The sequence below is a fragment of the Haliotis rufescens genome, unplaced genomic scaffold (assembly GCF_023055435.1).
Source record: "Haliotis rufescens isolate VD_foot unplaced genomic scaffold, xgHalRufe1.0.p SCAF_3, whole genome shotgun sequence".
NCBI lineage: Eukaryota > Metazoa > Mollusca > Gastropoda > Lepetellida > Haliotidae > Haliotis > Haliotis rufescens.
In genome coordinates, this window is record NW_025964001.1 from 32542932 (window position 1) to 32569110 (window position 26179).

Here is a 26179-nt window from a genome sequence, read left to right on the forward strand (position 1 = left end):
ATAGACCTTTTATCATTTAAGTAATACCCAAGGCGTATATGGTCCTAACAGACCTAAGATCATAAACAGAGTGAATCGGATATTTGAAACCACAATCAGAAGGTCCTGTCACTGGAGAACACAGGGTCACCGAAGTACCCTGAACATAGACAGTTTAACTGTTAGTTCCCTAATATTCTCCAACATGGGCGATGGTTTCATCCAGTCGGCAACCTTCCTTTGGGTCGAGCAACAATATTCCAGTGGCTCCTTTTGAAGTACAATCCCAAATGCTCTTTCTATTCAGATTTCAAAGAGCATCATACAACTCAGCTTTATGGTAGATATTTGGACCACATTTCCAAATTTGACACATCTGTGACAAAAATGATGCCTGATGAAATTCTCTTTGTGATGGGTGGCACCAGTGGGGCAGGATATGCTCACCTTTTACACCTGGTATCATCACTATTTAATAGTGATTCATGAACACATTCTAATAACGTAATGGAATCATACAATGGAGTTTGCTTATGATTAAAGAAAGGGCTATGTTGCTTATGTTTACCACCACAAGTTTCAGCACTATATTGTGTGACTCTTTTATTTTTGCTGTATCAGTAAATCTGGGAATTACCCCTACCTCCATTCAAATTAGTTAGAAAAGAACCAATTGTTTGGGCGATGTCCCTTGACCAATTCTAGGTCGTATGCATACTGATTATGCATAATCCAAACAGGATGTGATGTAAACCAAATATTTCACACATGTGACACCACAAAACAGTGATATACCATGATAATATAGAGTTGCCTGCCCTTGAGTCGCTAATGACAGGTACATTGTTTACTCAACAAACATGCATCACAGTGGTGTCCTTTCATATCATATGCAAGTGAAGGCTCAAAACACCCAGAAATGTTTCTGAATGGTTGCCGATTCTGTCAGTAACACTAGAAGGTCAAATTTGACATATTTACAAAACATGATACTACTTCCTGAATGTTAAATAATGCCACCTGCATCTACCATTCTTCAGAGACTTTCAGGAATGATGATTAATTCCACAGAATACAAAAGAAACAGTGGCATGTTTCAATTCCTCTGCAGTAATCTTGGCAACTGAGCAAACAGGACCAATAAACAGAACATATTTTTCAGTTCTTTTCCCAGTAACCATGACAACTAACTGAAAGAATTCTTTGAGAACTCTCCAGGGTTAACAGAAAACATAGACTTACAAAACAAGGAACTGAAAAGAGCACTCTCCACTGACAAATTGAAGAGGTAAGGTGAAATGGGGCTTAACGTCACGTCCAAGACTATTGCACTTATATAGCGGCGTGCATGCACATGTGTGTGTGTGGCTGCTTGTACTAGTCGGACTAATGTGGGTTTTTTCAGGCCAATTTATAATGCTAGCCCACTGAGAAACCATACAGCAGTTTAACATGAACACCCCATTCAGACACAGTATACTTACTACGAACCGACCAGTCCTTGTTTTAGCATCTTAATGCTGTGTGCCAGGCAAGGTAGCAACAAGTACCACATTTTAATGTCTTTTGGTATGAGGCGGCCGGGGATCGAACCCCAGACCTTCCGCTCTCCAGGCAGATGCTCTACCATAAGACCACAGAAGCGGCATACAGATTGAAGAACAGTGTCAGAGTACTGTCCCATATCTTTCAGATTTTTCAAAGAATTGATAGGTCACACTGGAAATGATATTTCAATAAAACATCCATCCATCAAATGATAAACCAATATACAATGAAGCCATATCAATGTACATGTGAAAGAGTGGATTGTGGTAAACATCACGTTTAGCAGTATTACAGTTTTAGCACATTTTCTCATCTTTGAGACCCGAAATCAAATTTCTGATTTCGTCTTCAAAATCATTCTTATTTAGATATTAATTTAACAGATAGAGGAATGTATGGATGGATACATACCGTAATCACAATAATAAGTGCCCAGCTTCAATAAGCAAACTAATCTGCCACATACTTACCCAGAAGGTCTACATGACAGTTCAAATTTCTTGTATTTCATAAACTTTTAAAGAAAACACAGCAGTGTAGAAGGGTCTATGCTTGTTGGGTAACTATTATCAAAAATGTTTGGGTTTCATCCATGTAGAACTAAGTTTGTTTTCTACGATCGACGTCTGACAACAACATGTTGGGTATGGGTGTACTAAACTCCCCAGTTTGTCAGTTTTCTTATACACGGTTTGCTTATTGCGTCTGTAGCAGGGCGTGGAGTCATCCCACAGATGACATCCTTACCTTGTCAGCTTGCTGACGGGGTTAACCTCTTTGGTCATGTGGACAAGGCGTCCGACCTCTGATCAGAAGGTCCGTGGTTCGAATCCCATCACGGGACTCGGAAATTTTATGGCCGCTACATTGGCGCCCAACGTGGGGCTGAGCACGTTCATATTAAATTTGAGCAAAATAAGCCTCAGTACCCTACTATGCGGCCCGGGGCGTGCCTTCTGTTGACGGGGGAGTATGTAGCAGGGCGTGGAGTCATCCCACAGATGACATCCTTACCTTGTCAGCTTGCTGACGGGGTTAACCTCTTTGGTCATGTGGACAAGGCGTCCGACCTCTGATCAGAAGGTCCGTGGTTCGAATCCCATCACGGGACTCGGAAATTTTATGGCCGCTACACGTCCAATTCAGTTGATATATTTATTTTCAGTATAAGGCTTCTGGCCCAACACTCAGTCATTTGACAGAGTATGATCCCATCAGTGACTGTATTTTGGGGCTTCTTACTGAAAGCAAATCTTCTGTCTTGCTGCACATACCACCATTATTCATTGCTGTGTCCAACAGACTTTGCTTCTTTTTTCCCATGCTTTTTCAATCTCCCATTAGTTTGAGTAGCAAGCTAACAATAAACAAATCAAGATAAAGTTCTGTGTAAAACTGCAATATATCCCCAGTTAGTTGGAGAGAAATATCCAAAAATATCTCCCTAACAAAAGAACCCTATTGTCATTATATATCGCAGAACATGCTTCATGATCATATAGGTTAGCTTTACCCTGATTCATCCCTACATTTAAATAGACTTCAGTGTAGATTCAGCCGGATCATATACAGCTGAGGTATCCATAACTAGGCTGAATGATAGTTCTGAAGAACAGATTCTTCATAGAAATCTCATTGGGCACGATAAACTGAAGCTGGACACAGCACCATATCAACACAACAGCCTTCAGCAACACAACACAAGAATCCCTCTAAAAGGTGAACAAAATAAAAAGCAGTGAAATATCAATTGTTTGGTAATCCTACCCGTACAGATTCCCTTGTCTCTTTAGACACTCCATTATCAGAAGGGATAGTTACTTAGGAAAAGAAAATCATTCTGAAGATTGCAAATCGTTGATCACTTGATGGAAACAATAACTATAAAACTGGTGTCTGAATTCCAGAAATATTTTCCATAATTTTCCATAATTTGCCAGTTAAGTTACTGAATTTTCATAAACAAATCAGTTTCTTTTTGCAATAGTCTAAGAGTGTAATGGGTGTGTGGACTTAACAGCCATTATCAGTAATGTCTCACAAGCACAACATTGTTATGGATATGGAAATACAGTAAGTGCCCTCATAACACTTATTTCTTTACATACATTCTACATCTTCTCACAGTACCACTCAGAGGCAGAGGCAGTCATTTTGATTGGTTCCGTTTTTCAGCCTTCCACTTTCATGAAACCCACAAGTATATGGAAGGTGCTGACAGACCATGGGTCATCATCGGGGAAATCTGGGAATCAAACCTACAATCAGCAGATCCTGACACAGACAAGTGATGTCAACCCATGACATGTTCACTATACATGACATTAAAGGGTGAGATATGGCACAGGTCTGACATATGAAGCGGATCATGTATGACATAGGTCTAAAGTATATGAAATAATGGAGATTATATCGGCCTAATGATATAGAAATGGTATGAGATGTGACATTAACATGAGGTGATTACAAAGATATGACATGGGCCAAAGATATCACATAATTCTAAGATAATGTATAAGAGAAATGAAATATGAGATAATGATGGTTGAATTTATATGACAGATAAATGCACCTCCAATTCATGCCAGATTGCAATACAAACCTCCCAGCCACTATGTCTACACAATCTCCAAACTGGTTCTCAATTGAGTTGAAAATAATGCTTTTTTTGCAAAGAAAGCACAACTCCCATTGCTTAACCTCTGGTCTACATAACCTTCAACTGATGCAAATGATGGCGATAATGGAACTGTTGAAAACCAGATAACTAGGCAACGCCACATAAAAATAAGTCCAAAATCTACATGCAAAAAACACACTTTAGATTCTCAATCTTTCAGAGACACAAATTCTTATTGAAAGCCTATTTTCTTTTTAAAAAAACCTGACATTATATCAGGACTAGTTATTTAAAAACGCCTTCCAAGAAAAACTAACAGTGCATAATAGCTAGGTTTACTAGGTACTTGATGGGATCAGCTGTCTGCTTTAACTTAAATTGAAACTGAACAGCATTTTCTTCAAGAACGTTCTTACCTAGACGCTATGACACGGCAGTGTTATGCAGACATTGTCCTGAAAGAGTGCAAAAATGGACACTGATTCATTTATGCTGTTCAAAGTTGCACATGTATTGTATTCTTACATGCTCAAACAAATACACATTATCCTGTGGTCTAAAAATAGTCAAATGTTTAAGCATCTCTCTTAACCATGCAATCAGGTCAAATCACTGTTAAAAGGAAGACTATTCTTCTTTGTTAAATTTGATCTGAACCAAAAATCGTTCATTCAATTTTAATAAAGAGGAATATAGAAGAGAATGTTAAATTTTGAGTAAAAAGCCAAGTATGTAAATGAATGAGAATGAAAAGGACCGTTATTTACAAATCACAGAAAGACACTGAGCGCCAGAAGTAATTGAAGGGATCCAGGAGGTTCCTTGGAAAACCATCTGTTTTAGCAGTAAAAATCACTATCATGTGAAGAGCCATGCTATGTATGACTGTCATCAATATTGCTATAGATCTCCAGCTTTGAGAAGGAACCGTAATGACTGCTGATCAACTTTGAAATTGACAGGAAGGTATCTGACGGAGAGGAACAGATCCTGGATGATGATAGTGTTGGTAGCATCGTGCAATAGACATAATTAAGTATGCAGATCTAAGCTCGGGGATACTGATCACATTCTTGCGAAATTGACAAGCAATTTACATCCAATAATGCATTGCCATGTTTGGAGATATGAGAACTGCCATGACCTTGGGTTGGAAATAGTTTGGTCAGAAGACATTTAGCCGGGTGACTGGGTCAAATTTCAGCCAAGACGGCATCTTCATGTAAATGAGGACAATTTGTAACAATAATAAGACTGTAAAAATAGTTGAGGAATTTAATCAACAGTTTCCGGGACATTTCCATAAACTAATGGTACATCAACACCGACATGTGCCTTCCATGGAACAGTCAGACTACTGATGTTAATACATCTACAGAAACAGAAAAAAAGTTGTATTTACATCATAGAGGTTACAGTATGCTAATAATATTTTTCTTAATTGGAAATCAATATTTTGAAATAACTCATCCATCATCATAAAACATAGAATGTCAACTGTTGCATCAGAGATTCAAATACTTGAAAAAATTATTTTAAAAGTTTCACTTCCGACACTTTGAAATTGAATAAATGAATAAACATCTGAGTGAGTGAGTAAATGTTGATTGATGAGTCAGCAATATTCAAGCTCTGGCATCTTGTATCATTGATTCTGGGCTAGTCAATGTAAAGGTCGACTGCATGAGCAACTGCTGTCTGGACAAGATGTACAATCAGTATCAGATTATTGGACAAGTATGGATGCTGAAGACCTATTTGAATGCTAACCAACAGTGTGACAATCCTATGTGGACTGCTCAAGTCTCAATCTGTCAGATGTCAAGTCAGAAGTTTGGGGTTTAATTTTTTGGCAAATCAATCATCTCTTTTGAAGCTAATGTACAGCAGCATGGTGTGTCCCTAATGGTCCTGGAAATTGTGCCGGAATGACACTAGCACTCTCACAAAGATTATACTGTGTGTTCCAACACTGATTCCTGTTGTCAATGTACTTAAAATCTTTCAATGCCACAGTTGCTCAAGTAAATTTATTTTGACTGGAATCCCTTACCCATGTTGACTGGTCCATGTCATCAGTATTACACCAAACCATTCCTTGTAGCTTCCTATTTAATATTCCAGATTTGCTTGACCAGTGTCCTTCCGTCCCATTCATGCTCCATTAATTTGGTTTCCCATGAACAAATATTGATCAGAACATGCTCCTACCCTGGACGTGATTTATAACCTTACACCATATACAGAATATCCCCTCTCAGAACAGACATAATGGCCATGCATGCTGCAGGCAATATTCCCTGCCCACCATTACCCTAGAAAAACAAGCCACACCAGAAATCTGCCCTATCAAACTGTCCAAGTACATGAGGACTTAATTTTCAGTCTGAACACTATAGAGTAAATTACACAAAGGTTTTCAAAAAAAATGTATAGTTCACGACAGGTTCTAAACAAGTCTGTTACTCACCGTAACGAACAGTTTCCGGCAGCCAATGAGAAGGCCTTTCATCCTTCATATTATAATTCTATTGTCATTCGGAAATAGAAAGTTGGTAGCTTGGGGGCACATGCCCATAATGTCTTCACTCGGATCTATATGGAAACCTCACTGAGCTAATTTGGTGGAAAAATTATATTTGTGCTCTCCCTGTCACCTTCACAATAATAGGGTGAAATGTGCATGCCCACTTTTCATGAACTTGCTTGTTAAATTTTGTGTGTGTACAGAGATATAGCGGCATAACTTTCATGTTGACCCTTATTTTACTTACCAGTGGTTTATGCAAATTTTGACAAAGGTGTTTGAAGAAATGATACAAAGGCCAATTGGTTTACAGAGGACTTGCAAATACTGCTTCTGAAAACCTTTTCTCTGTAATATCAACATATTAATCCATATACCATGTCGGTGTCTTAATGGCATGAACATGATGAAAAAAAGATGGGAAACCAGTGATCAGTATCAAGATATATCAGCTGTTCTGACACATAAATAGAGTGAGTGAGTGAGTGAGTGAGTGAGTTTGGTTTAACGCCGCTTTTAACAGTATTCCAGTTATATCATGGTGTGGCATCTTGATGTGGGAGGAAAGTCTGAAGTATCATGCAGGTCTTAGACGTTTACCACTTTGGTGAAACCAACGAGCACAGGTATGGTTGTGACAAACCTAGAAACAAAATAAGGGCCAACAGGGATTTGAACCCACAATCATAGGTTTCTCGCATGACCAAGGCATGACGTGATATGACCCTAGGGCACATACAATTTTTTATAAACCTGATATGTGTGCCCTCGTAGGTAATAAATAGTCACATCAGCTGTCATGGCATTAACAGACACATCACAAAGTGTAAGCTGGTCTTCCTCGCGATCCTTCCATCAGCAGACAATATAGCCAACCAATACAAAAGCTAGTCACCTCTTACGCCATGCATACCTTGTATGAAGATATTCCTACTATAAACTCCTGAAGAAGGAACAACTCAATGGAAACCTGATGATGAAAAAATTATTCAAAAAAAGATTCATCAACCAGTTATGATCCTGTGACAGCATGCTGCAGCAGTCTGTGGTGACCAAGGTCTTCAATTTCATCCCCTTCAAATCACTGACGTAAAACAGAAAAAAAATCCTCAATCACTCTTATAAGAGTTTATGATGACACTGAGGTTTTAATATCTAGCTTTGTCCATTTCAAGACCTTCACACTTGTGATCTGTCAAATGAAATCAACACCATCAGGTGCATTCATTGCAAGGGTATTTGTGAAATATTCTCTTGGTGTCAAGGGTCACGGATTTTACTCGGTTATACCTAAACCTAAAGAAGCTTTTAAGGTTTTTAGAATTGCCCCAATACATTCCTAGATCATCTGTCTAACCCAACTGTCAAATGAAATCGACATCATTAGCCATGTTCATTGCAAGTGTTCTGGGGAATGAACAGGCATCTATTCATGCTAGAAGACGGGCTTGATGAGGCTTATAATGAGGCATATTGATCAAGATATATGACGAGTACCGATTTCAAACCCAGAACAATACTATCCTTCACCATAATCATCGGATGCCAGCACTCTGACCTAGCTTTCATTGAAACAGACATGTGCAAATGTTTGCCATGGAAGAAATCTTTTTATATTACAGAAAGTCCCAGGGGTACATTGGTCTGAAATTTACTTTTCGTATAATGCTGTGATTTGCAACAATCTTGTGACAGAGTTATCTTCCCTGATTCCACCACACAATCATATATCAAATTAACCCCTGGATTAAGCATAAATACCTTATTTTCCTGAAAAAAGGAGATCTTTGTACTTGTCATCATCTAATACCTATCTATTAATAGCAAATATTAACAAGAACTCAAAAATGTTTCATCCTTAATCAAAGCAGAATTCCACAATATGATTGTGGTTTCCAAAATATCTGAAGATTTTGTTCTAGAACATAATATTTTCTAAAAGGATTTACGAAGAGATTTTCAAAAGGTTTGGAGAATCTGATTGAAATTCTTTGACACTTCTTGATCCAATATTCAAGAAGAATCTAAACACATTCTATTGGAAATGCCTGTATTTCTGTCTCCTCAAGAATTCCATATTTTGAAACTACAGTACCAAAAAGTTAATTAAATCTACCATGCTGTGGCAGAGTCCTTGTGCTAAACATGCTGATTTGCAAAGGATTTATAGAATGTCATCGTGGCTAGGCAATTAAATCTAAAAATGCTGGCCTTCAGTACTTGAGCCTATCTCCATTGATTACGAGAGCCCAATTTCAACAGTAGCACGTACTATGGTAACCAATTGTGCAGATTACAAAATCTTTTTTTTTCCAATTCATAAAATGAAATAGACAAACCTCTTCACATCAATTGTGATAATCAATTCCATATGTTACAACAATGAAAACTTTCTATAGAAATAATTAAAAAAGTTATAAAAAAATGTTTCATGTGAAAGAGTTTGAAGGAAATATACTGAGATAAAAATATATGTTAATACCTATCCTGTACTGATAATTTCAGACAAGTTGATTTGCAATTTCACATGGATGTACAATCTTGTTTTAATAATTATAATAATCTTCAGCAGCAGCAGCAGCAGTAGCAGCACAATACGTCAGAAGGTTTTTCTTTCACATCAGTCTTATCCTACTCGTTACCCATTTGCTGCAGGGTGAACAGTTTGTTTTGTTTGTTTGTTTGTTGTTTAAAGCCACACTCAGCTATATTCCAGCTATATGACATCTGCCTGTACAGAATCGAGTTTGGACCAGACAACCCAATGAGTAATGTCATAACCATCGATCCACGCAATTGGGATACGATGAAATGCATCAACCAAGTCAGCAAGCTCAACCACCCGATACCATTAGTCACCTCTTACGACAAGCATAGTCGCCTCTTTCGGCAAGCATGGACTGCTGAAGACCCATTTCTAACCCAGATCTTCTCAGGGTGCTGGGTGAAGAGAGGCAAATGTAATACTGTATCACCTTTGTTTTAGTGTGGGCAAAGGCTAAAGTACTACAAACTCTCAGGAGACAAGCTTGCCGAAAAGTGTCACCCATCCACCTACTTTCCACCACCAACACTGCTCAACTTCACCTGACCTGTGTGCTGCTGTGCCAACAAGGACAACTTGACACAACAGTGAAACTGTGTTTACTCACCAATATATCAAGTTATCCATAGTTTCCAGCTAGGAAGGGCGCCAATATTACACCAAAGCGCCAACAATGACTGTTCTTGGACCATTAAGGTACAGTGTTTTATATAATATGTCAAGTTAATGAAGTTCAAGCAAACATTTTTTACAGTAGGTCGGATAATGAAAGAGTTGATGGATGAGAGTGGGTTAAGAATGCCATTGTTACCAGTATTGCAGTTATACTGCAGCATGGCAGATATTGAAGGGGGAATGATCAGTGTGATATACAAAGTAGATGTGTACCACTTCAGTAAAGCTACAAGATTCAGACTCATGAACTGCAGTCCCATAGTGCCAAGTTTTGTTGTATGTTGTTAATGCCACATATTCCAGCTGTACAGTGATTGACATCATGAGCATCGATCTATGCAAATGCATCAGCCAAGGCTGTGCTCAATGTTGAGGGGACATACGAAATTAACCCTTAAGGCTTCTAGCCTGAGTCAGTATATGTAATGTATCCCAAATGTTGGAAGAATTAAAGTCTTTGGGGATAGTGCTCACAATCACACAGTGGGTACTATCACTATTCTGGAAAGTAAATGTTTCATCTTTCAAATTGTGTCTTAATCTACCATTTGATAATCCCAGAATATTTTAATAAAAGCAACAAAACCCTTTTCATGATGATACGAATTCTCCTTTGTACGATTCTGACAATATCATTAGTATGTGTTTATGAAAAAGTGAGTGTATCCTGTCGCACTGGTTGCACCCATCACAAACACATGCAAGGGCAAGTCAAATTTTCACCTAAAAGATTTTTGCTGTTCTTTCTCATTTTGTTTGAAGCAAAGAACAAGTACATTTGCCTGAAACATTCCAGGTTACTAGACCCAACATAATGGACAGCAGGCATGTATTTTACGACAAAAGAATGATCACATTTCAATATAATGATGACCTTGTTTTGTCAACAACAAACGGTTCGTTTTCAATTTGTTCAGATGAAAGGCACAGCAATAGTTCATAATGTTATTTTAATCATAACATCATTCAAGCCCAAACCCACTTTGCAAAAAATATTTCAATGTAGATTCATACATTGTAACATTGATATTAATTACTTTACTTCATTTAATTTCATTAAAACTAGGCAATAAGATGACAATCCTTTCATAATTTCCATTATATCAATGAACAATGTCACAACACAGTGATCTAGATACACGTGAACCCTGATTCATTATGGAGCCAAACTTGAGAAACAGATGACACAAATTTGTAACTTTGCTGCAGCCGTTTAATGTAAAGGGTTTTAATATGATCAGAAATTTTAATACTTAGAGGCACAAATAATATGCCTACCATATATCGCTGTGTATAAGACGAGTTTTTCGCACCTAAAATGAGGGGGTTGAGAAGGGGGGTCTTATACACAGAGTCGAAGATCTCACATTTTTTCCAGTTGTTTCACTTTCAGCTTCCACTGGTGATGTCAACCGGCGTCCGATAGCCAGCCCAGCATTTGACGAAAAAACTTCGCATTTCGTCCTAAATAACTGTTCCAATAACTATTTCCATACATAAACATGATTTGTATCTGTTTTCCTTGAATAAAGTTTAATAATTTCTGCAAATAAAGTTGAAATGACCCACACCTCGATGCAGATTGTCAAACCAGCTGACACAGTAAAACAATCAACATCCGTGAGTAGAGACCCGGAAGTACTGGTAAGCATTTGCATATTGCACATGTGACCTAACATGTGATAACCGGTGAAGCTGAAATCAATTCCCGCTGTTTTTACAGTTGTATTAACAACTGTTGGAGACGGTGTGTATAAGTGATTCAGGAATAAACACGCTGAATGTGAAGCAAACATAAGCCTATTTAGTTACAACATAGTTAATTGGCGATTAAATTACTCACCATTGTCTCTTATATGTTATTACTTCATAAATTAATTTTATTGTACGGGCACCAATTTGGTGTCGTACCGTGTAAACGCAAAATGGCAACATGTGCTGGAGTAACACACGCGACCAAACATCGTAGAAAAAACAACGCAAGATAAACATATTTTTATTGCATATATAAGGTTTGTGTGCACACTTGTGATGTGCTTCATTCCAGGTCATCTTATACACGGAGTATAGGGTTTGGAGTTGATTTTGAAGGCATGTAAAGGGGGGTTCGTCTTATACGTGGGGTCGCCTTATACACAGCAATATACGGTAACTACACTAAAAATTTAAATGTGGTCTTAAAAATTAATCTTGCTACACTGTTGTTAACAAACATCCACAGCATTATTTAAATTTTGCAAAATACTACCGGCCAATAACTGTATAAAGCACAGTTGTTATAGCACCATTCTCTGAAACCAAAGGTGATTGCAATAAGTAGGGTAAGTTAGTGATTCATTTGGGCCTTCTGAGGGTTCGTTTTGAGGATGAATATGGGATATTCAAATCTAAAAGTAGCAGATCCAAAATGAACTAAGGGCTATAACTGACAGTGCAGTCTGTTGGACATTGCAATACTGCTTTGTGTCAACTTGAATATATCCAACAGACACTATCATACCTCCATGTCATAATGATGAGATCGGATTCGTCCACATGATCTTGATAAAATACTATATAAGTTTTAAAGTGTAAGAATAAACTCCTTCTACCCTGTCACAAAGAAACAAGCTGCACATTGATTTCTGAGTAGGAGAACAAATCCCTTATACCCTGCTTCGAAGCAAAAGGCCACACTTTTTCTGAGTCAATGAAAGTCACATGACACAGCACAAGTTAACCTCAGCTCAATTGAACAGCTGTTTTCTATCAATTTTCAATTTGCTTCAATTCCTTTACACTTGCAGATTGAAATATGTCGGTAAGATAAATTTGTTGTAGCTGTATCACAAGGGGTACATGTGGTTTTATGCATCCCTTGTAGCGAGCAGGAGATGCATGGTATCAAACGCAGGATGCATAAAACCACATGTACCCTTTGTTGGTTGGTTGGTTTGTTGTTTAAGGCCACACTCTGCAATTCTGCAGCTATATGACGGCTGTCTGTAAATAATCGAGTATGGACCAGACAATCCAGTGATTGATATCATGAGCATCGATTCACGCAATTGGGATACAATGACATGCATCAACCAAGTCAGCGAGCCTGACCACCCGATCCTCTTAGTCACCTCTTACGACAAGCATAGTCGCCTTTTACGTAAGCATGGGTTGTTGAAGACCTATTCTACCCTGTACCCTTTGTGATACTGCTACAACTTATAATAATTCTTGTGATATGATCAAGATTTAAGAAACGTATTGCAAACGTTTCCATTTCATATCACTCTGAGATAAGTATAAGTTATGCATGGACAAATTATGAATATTGTGATATATGGTCTTCACAAATAAAGGACTTAATAACATTTATTTCATATAGTGCATAAAAGTTTCCGGAACTTGACATTTTAGTGGCAATGTTTTTACACATGCACCCAGGAGAACATTGAAGAACAATATGACAAATTAGATGTTTCTGATGGAACATTTGGTCACCTAATACACATCTGTCTTGCAATTCCAGTACAAGCGTGAAAGCACTATTACTTCCTATTCATGAATTCATTAACAGTATTTCATGAATACTTACATACAAGAATGAATTCTTGTATCCAAAAGTGCCAAATAAAGTCACACTTCCAGCTGTGTACAGACAGAACATAAAATTCATAAGCTGCCAACTGTACGGAAAAAGCGATGATAAAAAGTGATGATATTTATTGATTTCCTCTCAGTTGTTAAACGACATACATGATGACATATTTTCCTTTCTTACATACCACGTAACAAAACCGAGTTAAAAACAAATCAGAATTTATTTTTTGTGTTTCTTGTGTTCTGTTAAGGGGCCGTCACAACATGACGTTCTGGTCAACGTTCTCTGAACATTTCAATCGTTCAATTTTTGAGCGTTCTAGAATGAGGATGACACATCTGGCGTGTGATTAACGTGTGCCTAACGCATGACTAGCGTGTGTCTAACGCACGAGAAGCGTGTAACAGCGACCAAGTAAGATACCCCTGAAAACCATTAGCGTGTGCTAACGTGCCACTGGCGCGCGACGAATGATTTGTCAACGTTAGACGAGCGTGTTGAGCGTGTGACTAACGTGTGAATAACGACAGAATAGCGTCTGCGTGCGCTGCGTGTGCTAGGAGACCATTCAGCGGTCGTTGACAGGTCGCCAGTGAGTCGTTCAATGCAAAGCAAACGATTAGTAACAACCAAGTAACGCTAGAGTAACGACTGACTAACGATAGCCGAACGCGTGCAACGCTCGGCGAACGTTAGTAAAACGTTCCACAAACGTTCTTAAACGTTCTTCAGCGTTTAAAATTAAAGTTCTCAGTGAGAACTTTTGTGCATGTTCAAAACTTTTTTTCCGGACCAGCGTTCTCCGCCGATTCCCGGCGATCACCGACGTTCACTAGCGTTCACACAACACTCTTCTGGCGCTATCCCAGCGACCATGGGCGACTACCAACGTTTCCTCAAACGTCATAGAACGCTGACCAGAACGTCATGGTGTGACGGCCCCATTAACAAAACATGGCATCTAATTCTTTGTCTGCTTGCATGTTGATATGCTTGATTAAGTTAAAGATTCATTGTCTTTTAACTTTAACTCAATAATCATTTGATATCCAAGTGAATGACCAAATTATATGAAGTAAGTCATTATTTTACATAACAAAATAGTTTTGAGTATATCAACAAGGATACTTAATTGTGGATTCTAGTCTTTATTTAACCTTACACAATATCACCTGTCTTTAACAACAATGGGGGGGTATTTTCAACACTGACTGGAGTGAGTTCAACTCCCCCATTGTTGTTAAAGACAGGTGATATTGTGTAAGGTTAAATAAAGACTAGAATCCACAGTTAAGTATCCTTGTTGATGCTGCAACTCTGCACAGCGAATCGCAGCACCCTAGACGACTGGGCCACCGTGCCCCCCAAACTGCTTTGAAATGCAACATCAGTCTGAATGATATACAAACATTTAGTCCCCAAAATAAATTTATCTTATTTAAAAATATATATCTACAAAATAGAATCCAAATGGAGTCCAGAACAATCCTTGATTTTGGCTATCTACACTTGCAATATCATTCCAGACTTGAATTGAGATTTCTTTTTAATTTTATTCTCTTGGGTCTTGGAGACAGTCTACCTAAATGAGAGCAGGGCCGTTACACCACTTAGGCTTTACTGTAGCAATATTACAGAGGAGGTACCAAGAATGGGCTTGACATTATCCACTGAAACCACTTCAGATCCTGGTCCTCTCATCAGGAGCAAATGCTTGTTTGTGATGGGTGCTACCAGTGGGGCTGAAATACACTCTCCCCTCACAAACACCTGGTATCATCACTATTTCATAATGATTAAAAAAAAAACATGCTTATGATATAGTTGGGATTGTACAGTGGACTCGATTTCGGTACTTCACGGATTTCTATACTTCGGAACTTCAGAATTCTGCATTGATCTTGATTTCAGCAACCAGGTATCAATTTAAGGGACTTGATACAACTTGCACGAGATGCATGTTGACATGAAAACCTAGTTGCACAAGACAAAACCAGGTTAAATCCTGGTCCCATAAACTTATCAAAGTTGAAACAAAGATGCATAGACTGCTGACTGTCATTTGGCATGAACCACACTGAACACAGGGATTAGTGATTTAGTATAGTAAATACAGCATAGAGGTGTTGAGTGTGTTCAAAGATCACATAAGTTAATGTAGGTAAGAATATGTGAATATTTTTTTACATGCACTTGGTGTTAAGATCTATACAAAGCATACATTCCAATATTCCAGGGCTCCATTTGAATAGACACCTATGTTAAGATCTATACAAAGCATTCTTTTCAATATTCCAGGGCCCAAACTGCATATACACCAATGTTATGATCTATGCAAAGAATACTTTCCAATATTCCAAAGCTCCAATTGAATATGTTAAGATCTATATTAAGCATACTTTCCAATATTCCAGGGATCCATTTGAACAGACACCTATGTTAAGATCTATGCAGAGCATACTTTCCAATATGGAAAACATGCTATTATTTTTGTTCTTGCCTTCAAGTCAAAGATGAAGTACAAGAAGAATTTTCATTTAATTACCACACCGGTGTTTAATATTGAAAGAGAGAAGAATCATAAGCAGCTTAAAATGATGGATTAGCTGCCACAATCTCTGACAGCTCTTACACAAAGCTGAAACAATTGGAATACATCAGGCAACATGACTTCCAATGTCTTAATTTGAAAACAATAGTTTAAGAAATGGACCAAGAACAAAAATATAATCAGGCATGGTACTTCCTCTTGGGAATCTAATCTTCGCACCTCAAAGATACATTAACATGACACAGTAAAGCTGTGTTCAATATTCCCTTATTGCAGTTATCATATAATGATATATGGTATTATCATCTAATCTTCGCACCTCAAAGATACATTAACATGACACAGTAAAGCTGTGTTCAATATTCCCTTATTGCAGTTATCATATAATGATATATGGTATTATCATCTAATTTTTGCACCTCAAAGATGCATTAACATGACATAGTAAAGCTGTGTTCAATATTCCCTTATTGCAGTTATCATATAATGATATATGGTATTATCATCTAATCTTTGCACCTCAAAGATACACTAACATGACAAAGTAAAGCTGTGTTCAATATTCCCTCATTGCAGTTAACATATAATGATATATGGTATTATCATCTAATCTTCGCACCTCAAAGATACATTAACATGACACAGTAAAGCTGTGTTCAATATTCCCTTATTGCAGTTATCATATAATGATATATGGTATTATCATCTAATCTTCGCACCTCAAAGATGCATTAACATGACACAGTAAAGCTGTGTTCAATATTCCCTTATTGCAGTTATCATATAATGATATATGGTATTATCATCTAATCTTCGCATCTCAAAGATACACTAACATGACACAGTAAAGCTGAGTTCAATATTCCCTTATTGCAGTTATCATATAATGATATATGGTATTATCATCTAATCTTCGCACCTCAAAGATACATTAACATGACACAGTAAAGCTGTGTTCAATATTCCCTTATTGCAGTTATCATATAATGATATATGGTATTATCATCTAATCTTCGCACCTCAAAGATACGTTAACATGACACAGTAAAGCTGTGTTCAATATTCCCTTATTGCAGTTATCATATAATGATATATGGTATTATCATCTAATCTTCGCACCTCAAAGATACGTTAACATGACACAGTAAAGCTGTGTTCAATATTCCCTTATTGCAGTTATCATATAATGATATATGGTATTATCATCTAATCTTTGCACCTCAAAGATACATTAACATGACACAGTAAAGCTGTGTTCAATATTCCCTTATTGCAGTTATCATATAATGATATATGGTATTATCATGTCAATATGAAATTTGTTTCTAATGCCCCACCTGACATGCAATACATGAAACAATATTTAACTGAGAACCAAACACCTGCATACCCCAAAATAACTAATATATCGCTCATGAATTATAACAGCTGATATAGGATAACATGGATAGTACATCCAAACTGAAGATAAATACAAAAATAGGGTAAAAGGACATAATCCAACATACCTTTAAGGCTAAATACCATCAAGCAAGAAAGAGACCTGACCAAGTGTTGAGGCAAGCATGTGTGTGATACCAGCAATGCTAAATGAGTGGCGGTGTACATTGCACAGCGAAATAGACAAGCTCGCTATTGACGTCTCGGTTAACTCAAGCAGCCTCTACTCCACTGGAACCTTTAACTGTAACAGGTTGTGGCTACAGAAATCAAGAATTCCCCCCAACATGTGACTTCTATTCTAATTGTCAAGCTTTATTGATAATACATGAATGAATGCAAACATAGAGTTTATACTTTACTATGAGTGTAGTTCGAAGCGTTACTGTAATACTTCATATATTTTTTTAAAATCATAAAAGCAAAAAGCTATGTCCTACATCCATGGTTGATATCAACAGTATTTATGTCAAATTAAGATATTTTCTTTCTTCACAACCACCTCTTTTGCAAAAAAAACCCCCAACATTCTCTTTTCCATGCAGTGTTAAAATATGAAGAGAGTTATTTCTATTAATATCTGTTATACATTATATTGCTCCTTACCATGAAACGTGTCTTATCAATACTTTATATTAATGTGTATATTATATTCTGATGATAGTTGTTTTTAGAATTTGCATAATTTTGCTACATAATGCAAAACCTATGACATTTACTGCTGCTGTTTTAATTTGCTGCACAGAAATAAAAGGCAAGATTACATTAAAGAAAATACCCATTTAACAGAAACCATTTCAGAAAATTGTTCTCATGAGGTAGCATCGTGGAGTAGAGGAGGTGACTATAGACGAGCTTCTGCTTGAACATGTAGAAAAAGAGAAATTTGACTTTACAATATATGCCTTTTAGAAGCTGGACAGCATCATTAGTGACATCAATTGTTGCTGGCCTGTCTGGGAAACCCAAGGACATTTAATTCCATTACCAAAAGAGACACAAATAACCGGTCATACCATTAACATTGGAATCCTCCCTCCACAATCAGCATTTCTGCAAATTGAGAAGAGGGCTTGCATGAGACGGTACAATCAGGGGATGAACAGAACCCTGCAACACTGTTAAGTTCTTTTAACATGTGAGGGTTGATGTAACATGAAATACGAATTGGGAGAGGTTCTAACTCATTAACTCATTCAGTTTGTGAAATATTACACGTGTTAAATAAAGTGGAGTAAAACCTGCACAGACTTTATTATTCCTGCACTGAAGTGGAGCAAAACCTGCAGACTTTATCCTTCCTGCACTAAAGAGGAGCAAAACCTGCAGACTTTATCCTTCCTGAACTAAAGAGGAGCAAAACCTGCAGACTTTATCCTTCCTGCACTAAAGAGGAGCAAAACCTGCAGACTTTATCCTTCCTGCACTAAAGAGGAGCAAAACCTGCACAGACTTTATTCTTCCTGCACTGTTTGAACAATGATGTGCATGTGGTAGCTCAAAGTGTTATCCTAGAGACCCCAAGCCACACGGTTTGCATTTAAATGAAGCTTATGGTGTCTTCAAAATGAATTCACATTGCCCAGTGAAAATTTATACCACTGAAACAGTAATAAAATGTTACCTGCAGAAAACGGGCAAATGAAGTGTTATCTTCTGAAAGCAGTGAGTTTAAATAATACGTACTGAATATAAATATGAGTGACCAAAGCCTTCCCATGATCATAAGCAATCTCTGCTATAAGCAGAGTCCATTGTACAATTCAGACTGTATCATAAGCATGTATTGATGAATCACCATCAGCAGATACATAAAATGTTACCTTCTTAAAGTTCAGATTACAATGCCTTTTAAACATGGTCATTATTTTCCTCAGCTTTGTCTACACTGGTTGCACAGTGACTCTTAAGCATCACTCAGTGGCTGTAAGCTAATGACAGGCATAATCAAAGATTTCCCCCAACAACACTTGCATGATATGTTGTCTGATGGAGGTCTCCTGTGGCCAACACTATGAGACAGGATGGCTCAAAAGGATAACACCAATTTCATTTCCCTTCTAACAGTTTCTGAAACATTGTTACATTAGGAAGTTCATGACAGTTTTTAGTTATTTTCTATTCTGAAGCTATGGAATTATCAAGTACAGAATTAAGTTCTGAAGTCATGGGAGATGAAGTTACAACCACTGATTTAGAAAAACATCCATTTTAATTTGTTTAGTTTTCAAATAACTTTTCAACTAATTCTTAAAGATGCTAGTTTGAAAATCTAGGTCTGAAAACAACATAGCTACACACCATGCAAATTGCTTCTTTCTAAGAGCAGGCAACATTGAGAGTGAGTGAGTGAGTGAGTGAGTGAGTGAGTGAGTGAGTGAGTGAGTGAGTGAGTGAGTGAGTGAGTGAGTGAGTGAGTGAGTGAGTGAGTGAGTGAGTTTGTGAGTGAGTGAGTGAGTGAGTGAGTGAGTGAGTGAGTGAGTGAGTGAGTGAGTGAGTGAGTGAGTGAGTGAGTGAGCGAGCGAGCGAGCGAGCACTATTCCGGCAATATCATGGTGGGGACAATCGAACCCAAGTCTTTGTTGTGATGAGCAAACCCTTTAACCACCAGGCTACCATCCACCCTCCCAAATTGTTTATGAAATCACACCAGTGCAACTGGACCTGTGATAGTCTATAATAGATTTTGGCATCAACAGCAAACTGTATTTAAGGCCACAGCAATCAACCTTTACCCAACCCTCAGCTAAGTTCAGTTCTTTTATGAGGAGCATGAGATAGTGTGGACCAATTCAACACTTCACGAGTGCGAAGTAAAATAACTGTGAGAGGATTAGGGAATGAATTCACTGCTGCAAAGATGCTGTAGACAGAGTAATCAGGTTCAACATATGGGCAAATGTGTGTGACATCCCCTGTTGTCTGGGGCTGTGACGCATCTTTAGAATGGAATAAATATTGTATAAAACCTATCTTATTCACTGCAAGAAGTCAGGCAGAAATACTTTATAATTCATTACACAACTGAGATAACCTCATCACTGCACTGCCGGATGGTAGAAGCTATGTGACACATTTTGCTTCAATAATACAATGGGTATTGAATGAAATGCCTGCTGTTCCTGACAACAGAAAATTAATCTTATGTGGTTCACTTTGCTGCCTACATTTGCTCAAAGTATAGACAAACATTATACAGCCACTATATCATCACACAGTGATAGCTACAGTTTTGTGTTAAGGACTTACCTTCAGTGCCATGGCGACACAAGGGCCAAAGTACAAAGCAGTGAATGGCTTGACAATAATATCCCCATTACAAGCTTCTCAAGAGAGTGGTGCACAAGTCACTACTGCCTTCCTTCAACCAGTACACTTGTCTCATCTCCTGCTAACTCCACACACTGGATAAGGGCAGCTCATTTACAAATGGACAAATCACAAAGCTTTGCCTCTGAGGGATTTGGGGACAACCAGTGTTTAAACTCTTGTAAAGAGGCTGTGTTTGATTGCATTCTTACAATATTATGGCCAACAACTGACCAACAGAAATGTCCAACAATTAACAAAGCTAAATGCCAGAATATTGTTTTTGGAAAGAAAAAATAATGACAATTCTAGATCCTACTTACTCTTGTATGAACAAGTCAAGAACTGACCTTAGAGATTCCTGTGCAGAGCAAAGAATAACATATACTGATTATGTGGGATTTAGGTATCTTAGCATCATGAGAGAAAGTGATTTTTCCTGGCAATACAGACATAGAAGGTGTTTTCTGATGGTACTTGACACACACCACATAATGTTAAGCGCATCTTAAAATCACTAATAATGTTATTAAATATACAGATTTTAACCAATGATGCCATACATGACTCACAGTTCCTTACAATGCTTTAAACTCCTAGCAATGTCCTAACTTGCCTGACAATGCTCAAGGCAAGCCTCTCATAATGTTCAATTCCCTGACAATAATACATGCACAGATTTAAACTTCACAATTCAATACATGCCCCCAAATCACCAACAATCTGATCCACCATTCGAAACTCTAATACAATGACAGGCATGCCGCCCAAAAATCACCAACAAACTGATCCACTTGTCTAAAACTCCCTTACAATGACATGCACGCAGACCAAATTCGCAAACAATATGATCCACCATCCTTAAACTCCCTTACAATGGCACACATGCCGAGAACATTTAGCAGAAACTTTGAAGAAGGCTCTGCTGATTAAGCTTTCTCACACTCAGACAAGCCTTAACTGTAAGGTTTCTTCCCAAGCTATGGACATTGCTAGAGCTTCCTTTCAGCTCTATGGACAAATCTAAGCAAGGACATATTTACACAAGAAAAAAGACCAGGGCATCCTTACAATGGTTCAGACATGGAGCAGAATGCATGCTCCTAATGAAGTCACATTCACGTCAAATTCGGCCTGACAATTTCAAGTAGCCACGAACATGTTCCGATGTGTTGGAGTTCACTGTTACAAAGCTGACGAAGTTAACATGCTGGATACTCTCACCGAGGAGAAGGTAGTGTTAACTGCTCAGCACTAAAAGCTATATCAATCATGGGAATTCTTGTCAATGGCTGAACACCTTCACAGCATTTCAAAGTGTCACCATCTGGTAAATAGCATGTGGACGGGATGATTTCTTGCTCTGGACAAGTGCGAAGTTGAGAAGAGATCGAGATGCACATGAGTGTGTACAAATGTGACACGCTTCAGAAGGACATTAGTGTTTTAGGCAATCACGATGATGTCGTAAATCTGTGAATATATTTACCAAATGTATTGATGTTGCAGATCAGAATAACATGCTTGTGCATTTGCCAACACTGGACCACATTTGCACTTTGCACAGAGTGCCCAGTTCCTTGTTGGCTTGTCAAGTGTAATTTAAATCCACAGCACTTTTTTCAAACATCAAACAATAATTGACAAATGGTAAATGCCTTCATTCTTTGAATGAATAATACTTTGCAGGCTTTTCCTCTTCAACATTTGATGCTTGTTCATTAGAAGTACCTGTTTTTACACTACAAGATTGATAATCAACGTCAAAGAATAAAACTGAATGATATAACTTCAGTGAATACAAGCAAACACTTTTCAATGGAGTATTCTACATCGAACCGGGGGCATCAAAAGGTCATGACATACCTCAGTGCTTGGAAACTTTTGACATAATGAAAGAACATGTCTAGTTTTTCAGACTGATGTCATTAAAACATTTCACACACAGACAAGAGAAGCTCAGTTATCATGAAGCAGCCAGTGTATACAGCATCCCTGAAGCAGATAATCAGCTCTCATCAGACCCATCTTTGATAGTTCTCTTATACTTCCAGGCAGTGTTTCTCGTTTTCAAATATTCAATTTTACTTCAAATAAATAGAACTGTATAGAGGGAGATAATTTCAAATTGACACAAAAGAAATCATCGGTTCTGTATGGACAGAATTTTCATTCTTCTGTGTAATTTTGATTACTGGTGAATAATTCAGATACAATGAAATAGAACATCCTAACCAACATGCTCATAATAACTACATACACAACCACTGCAGCATCATCTCTACTGTTATCTCCATCAAGACCATCAACACAATATGAACAATCCATCATCAATGCAATTGACTAATTGTGTTTCACCAATTTCAAGGCACTCATTTATTCTTAATCAACTCGTGCACAGGACCTGGAAATATCCGATTTCATTAGTGACATAACTTCTTTCAAAACCCAAACACCATGACTACCATACAATCCTTCGTCTGTTAACTAACCCATTGCAAAACATGACAGAGCCTAAATCCTTCCCACTGAATAACATTCCAAAGGGGAATCATTGACATTTAGAGAGAAATGAAAATAGGCTTACCTGGAATTTTTCAAAATGTAAAGCTGAAAGGCAAGAGCACGTCCAGGCTCTGTAATGACATAGATGTGTGAGCTTGTTAGGTATATTAGCAGCCGTCCCATTAACACAAACCTATGCAATGTTTGTTTATAAATACCTCAGTTGACAAGGGAGGCGGATTGTCCAGAATCGTGAAGGCAGACACGATGAGTTCTGATCAATAATTGCTCACTGTCTCTCGACAACACAATTGTCAAAGTCTTTGCAATAATATCGTCCTGAAAATATGACTGTCACCAATTTGAGGCTTTCAGAAACACAAACTTGACAAAAATGAAGTTTTTCCTCATTAAACTGATATTGTATGGAGGGCCAACTGTCAAAGGAAGCTGACAGGAGTTTCGAAATCTTCGGAACTGAAGAGTTACCTGTCAACCGCAAAGCATGATTGGATGACTTAAGCTCCTCACTGTATAAGATAGTCTTCAGATCTGCCAGAAAATAGCAGACAAACACTTCTCCATTTGTTCCAGTTGACAAATCTTTCCAATGTTGTCCCCTTGTAATGATGGCCACAAAAAAGCTACAAAGGCACAATTACCACAAACACATCTCCGACTTTCTCAACAGTCAAAATCAGACGACGACAATGGTACCTTCAGGATTTTTCTGAAGGCAAAAAAAGTTGAATGGAAAGTTTAAGTGAATGAATGTCTGACAATTCCAAAGGCACAGATTTCTCTAAGCGATCTCCATTAACAAATTTCTTCCAATAGCAGTGCCAGTTATAGCCTTGATCTTCTGTTGCACAGGTGTTTAAATTGTCCGTCTGCTCCTAAGGCAGATCTGCAGAGAGGGGCTTCACAGAGAGCGTATGTATAGCTTGACAGGGCTGGAATGATTGATATACATGGTTAGGGCCTAATGTCATTATCAGCATATCAGGAATAGGTATAGTCATCAGAATCAGGGCAGACAATACGGCCATGCTTATGACTGGTCAGCCAATGGCAACGCCGGTGACAGAAGTACACACTCACAAGGCTGACGAAAACTTTGCCAATGGAAAAATTTGATTAGGGATTAGAGGGATCGGTCTTCTCGACAATGTTTGCAGTTCAGACCCTCACCCGATTGGTTAAAGTGCCTGTCCGGTATTATTAATCAATACCTCTTCAGTGGAGGGTTCCACAAGGGTTGTGAATCAATTAGTTGATAAAACACCAATCGTAATGCTTCATGTGTTTGATTGACAGCAAAAGGGGCAAAAACTAAACACGTACATTTCATACATGATACCAGCATTGAAACACGAGGTGAAGCTGCAGATGTACACTGCTACAAGGCATTTGTAAGGCATGGAGGATGAGAGGAATCATGAAACTGTTAGATAGCCCAACAGCGGCTGCTGGAGAAGAATCCAATTGCAAGTTTTACAGTCATGCTCTGTAGGAATGATGCTTAGCTGACAAGAGGAAGCTGGTATTGATTTAGATGTAATGGAAATACACGGCAATCTACATCCCATTTTACACGTCAATATCAATGCCTGCTGTCACAGTTTTTTTCACAGGCTAGTCTCTTCTACTGACAAGTTGGGTTCAATATGGTTGAAAAATCTATGACCGTTTTAATATCTTAAGTGGATCTTCAGATTCATCTCTTGAATAACAAGAGCGGTGTACAAAGTTTATAAGTATTTTGTCATGTATAAGATTTACCAAACTGGACGAAAAAGATTAATATTGAGCTGATCAATTATTAAAAATTGTTTATTTGAAGATAGGCAATTAGTTTCTTAAAAAAAAAATCAGTAAGTTTGGGAAACATTCTGAGGGTACAAACACGCAAATTCTATCTCTAAACACACTGAACTAAGATCTTAACTTTTCATTTCATTATTTTAAAAAAAGACAAACATTTTTTTGCATTTTCATGTGTTTATAAATTACTGTCACTTTCATTTTGCATGTTTCTGTCTTTTCTCGTAAGAGATACAAATGTGAATACTGCTGCTTAGCCATCAACGTTTTTGGTTTAATTCTGTTAAAGGTTACGCTTTCAGACATGCAGGATATTGGTTGATTCAATTTGATATCTTGCAGGAATAACTAATCCTGTTACACATTTGGTCCATTTTGTTAACAGTTATTTTTCTCATAAATATCTGAGAAAAACTTATAGCAGCATTGTTTCAATTCAATAAACTGGATTTCAATAGTGTTGAAAATGAGCGTGTCAATAGAGTTTGCATTTCAATTCATTTTTTTTAAATATCAGTGAATTAATATTGTAATACCAGGATCAGTATCAAGTTCAATTGCATGAATCAAACTGTCTCAAAAATCTTTCATTCAAATTCTCCAAGGAATGACTTAGTGGTGCATCTTTCTACCCAATAATACTATTTACATATTTGTAATGATGTTAACGCCTTTTGCAGATGAAAAAACAACAATGTACTGTTGCTCACCTTATCATATATTCAAAAGACATAAAATGCTGCAAAAACAGATGCTTACGTCTCTATAGTCAATTCATTTGTTTATTTTATGTATAAAGAGAATACAGTAACAATGGTGAAAATAAAAATGTGAAAAAAAATGTTATCTCAAGGAAGTAATGATGACCGTTGTGTAAAATAATGCAAACACAAGCAACACCTTCACCCCCATTTCTAAAAGGCTCAAGAGAATATTACATCCAATCACATATTTACTGGTAATCAAGAATATATTGAATCAACTCACAAACTGTGTTTGAGACAAGTTGGCGGTACACAAAAGTTGGGCAAACATATTTGGTTTCTTACAGGATGAGAGGGAGTACGCATGTTGTGCAT

General features: G+C 37.6%; 1 protein-coding gene across 3 annotated transcripts in view; it reads right to left on the reverse strand.

Moving 5' to 3' along the window:
* Nucleotides 1–24423, reverse strand: part of LOC124120214 (visual pigment-like receptor peropsin) — a 98865-nt gene extending 74442 nt beyond the window's left edge. For 2 of the 3 annotated variants that reach the window (XM_046482997.2, XM_046482982.2), the window contains exon 1: nt 23359–24423. The gene's annotated coding sequence lies outside the window, so the exon portion shown is untranslated. Of the gene's footprint in view, nt 1–17530; nt 17690–23358 lie in introns of those variants that run through there. The other variant, XM_046482989.2, reaches the window with a different exon arrangement.
* Nucleotides 24424–26179: the final 1756 nt, after the last annotated feature.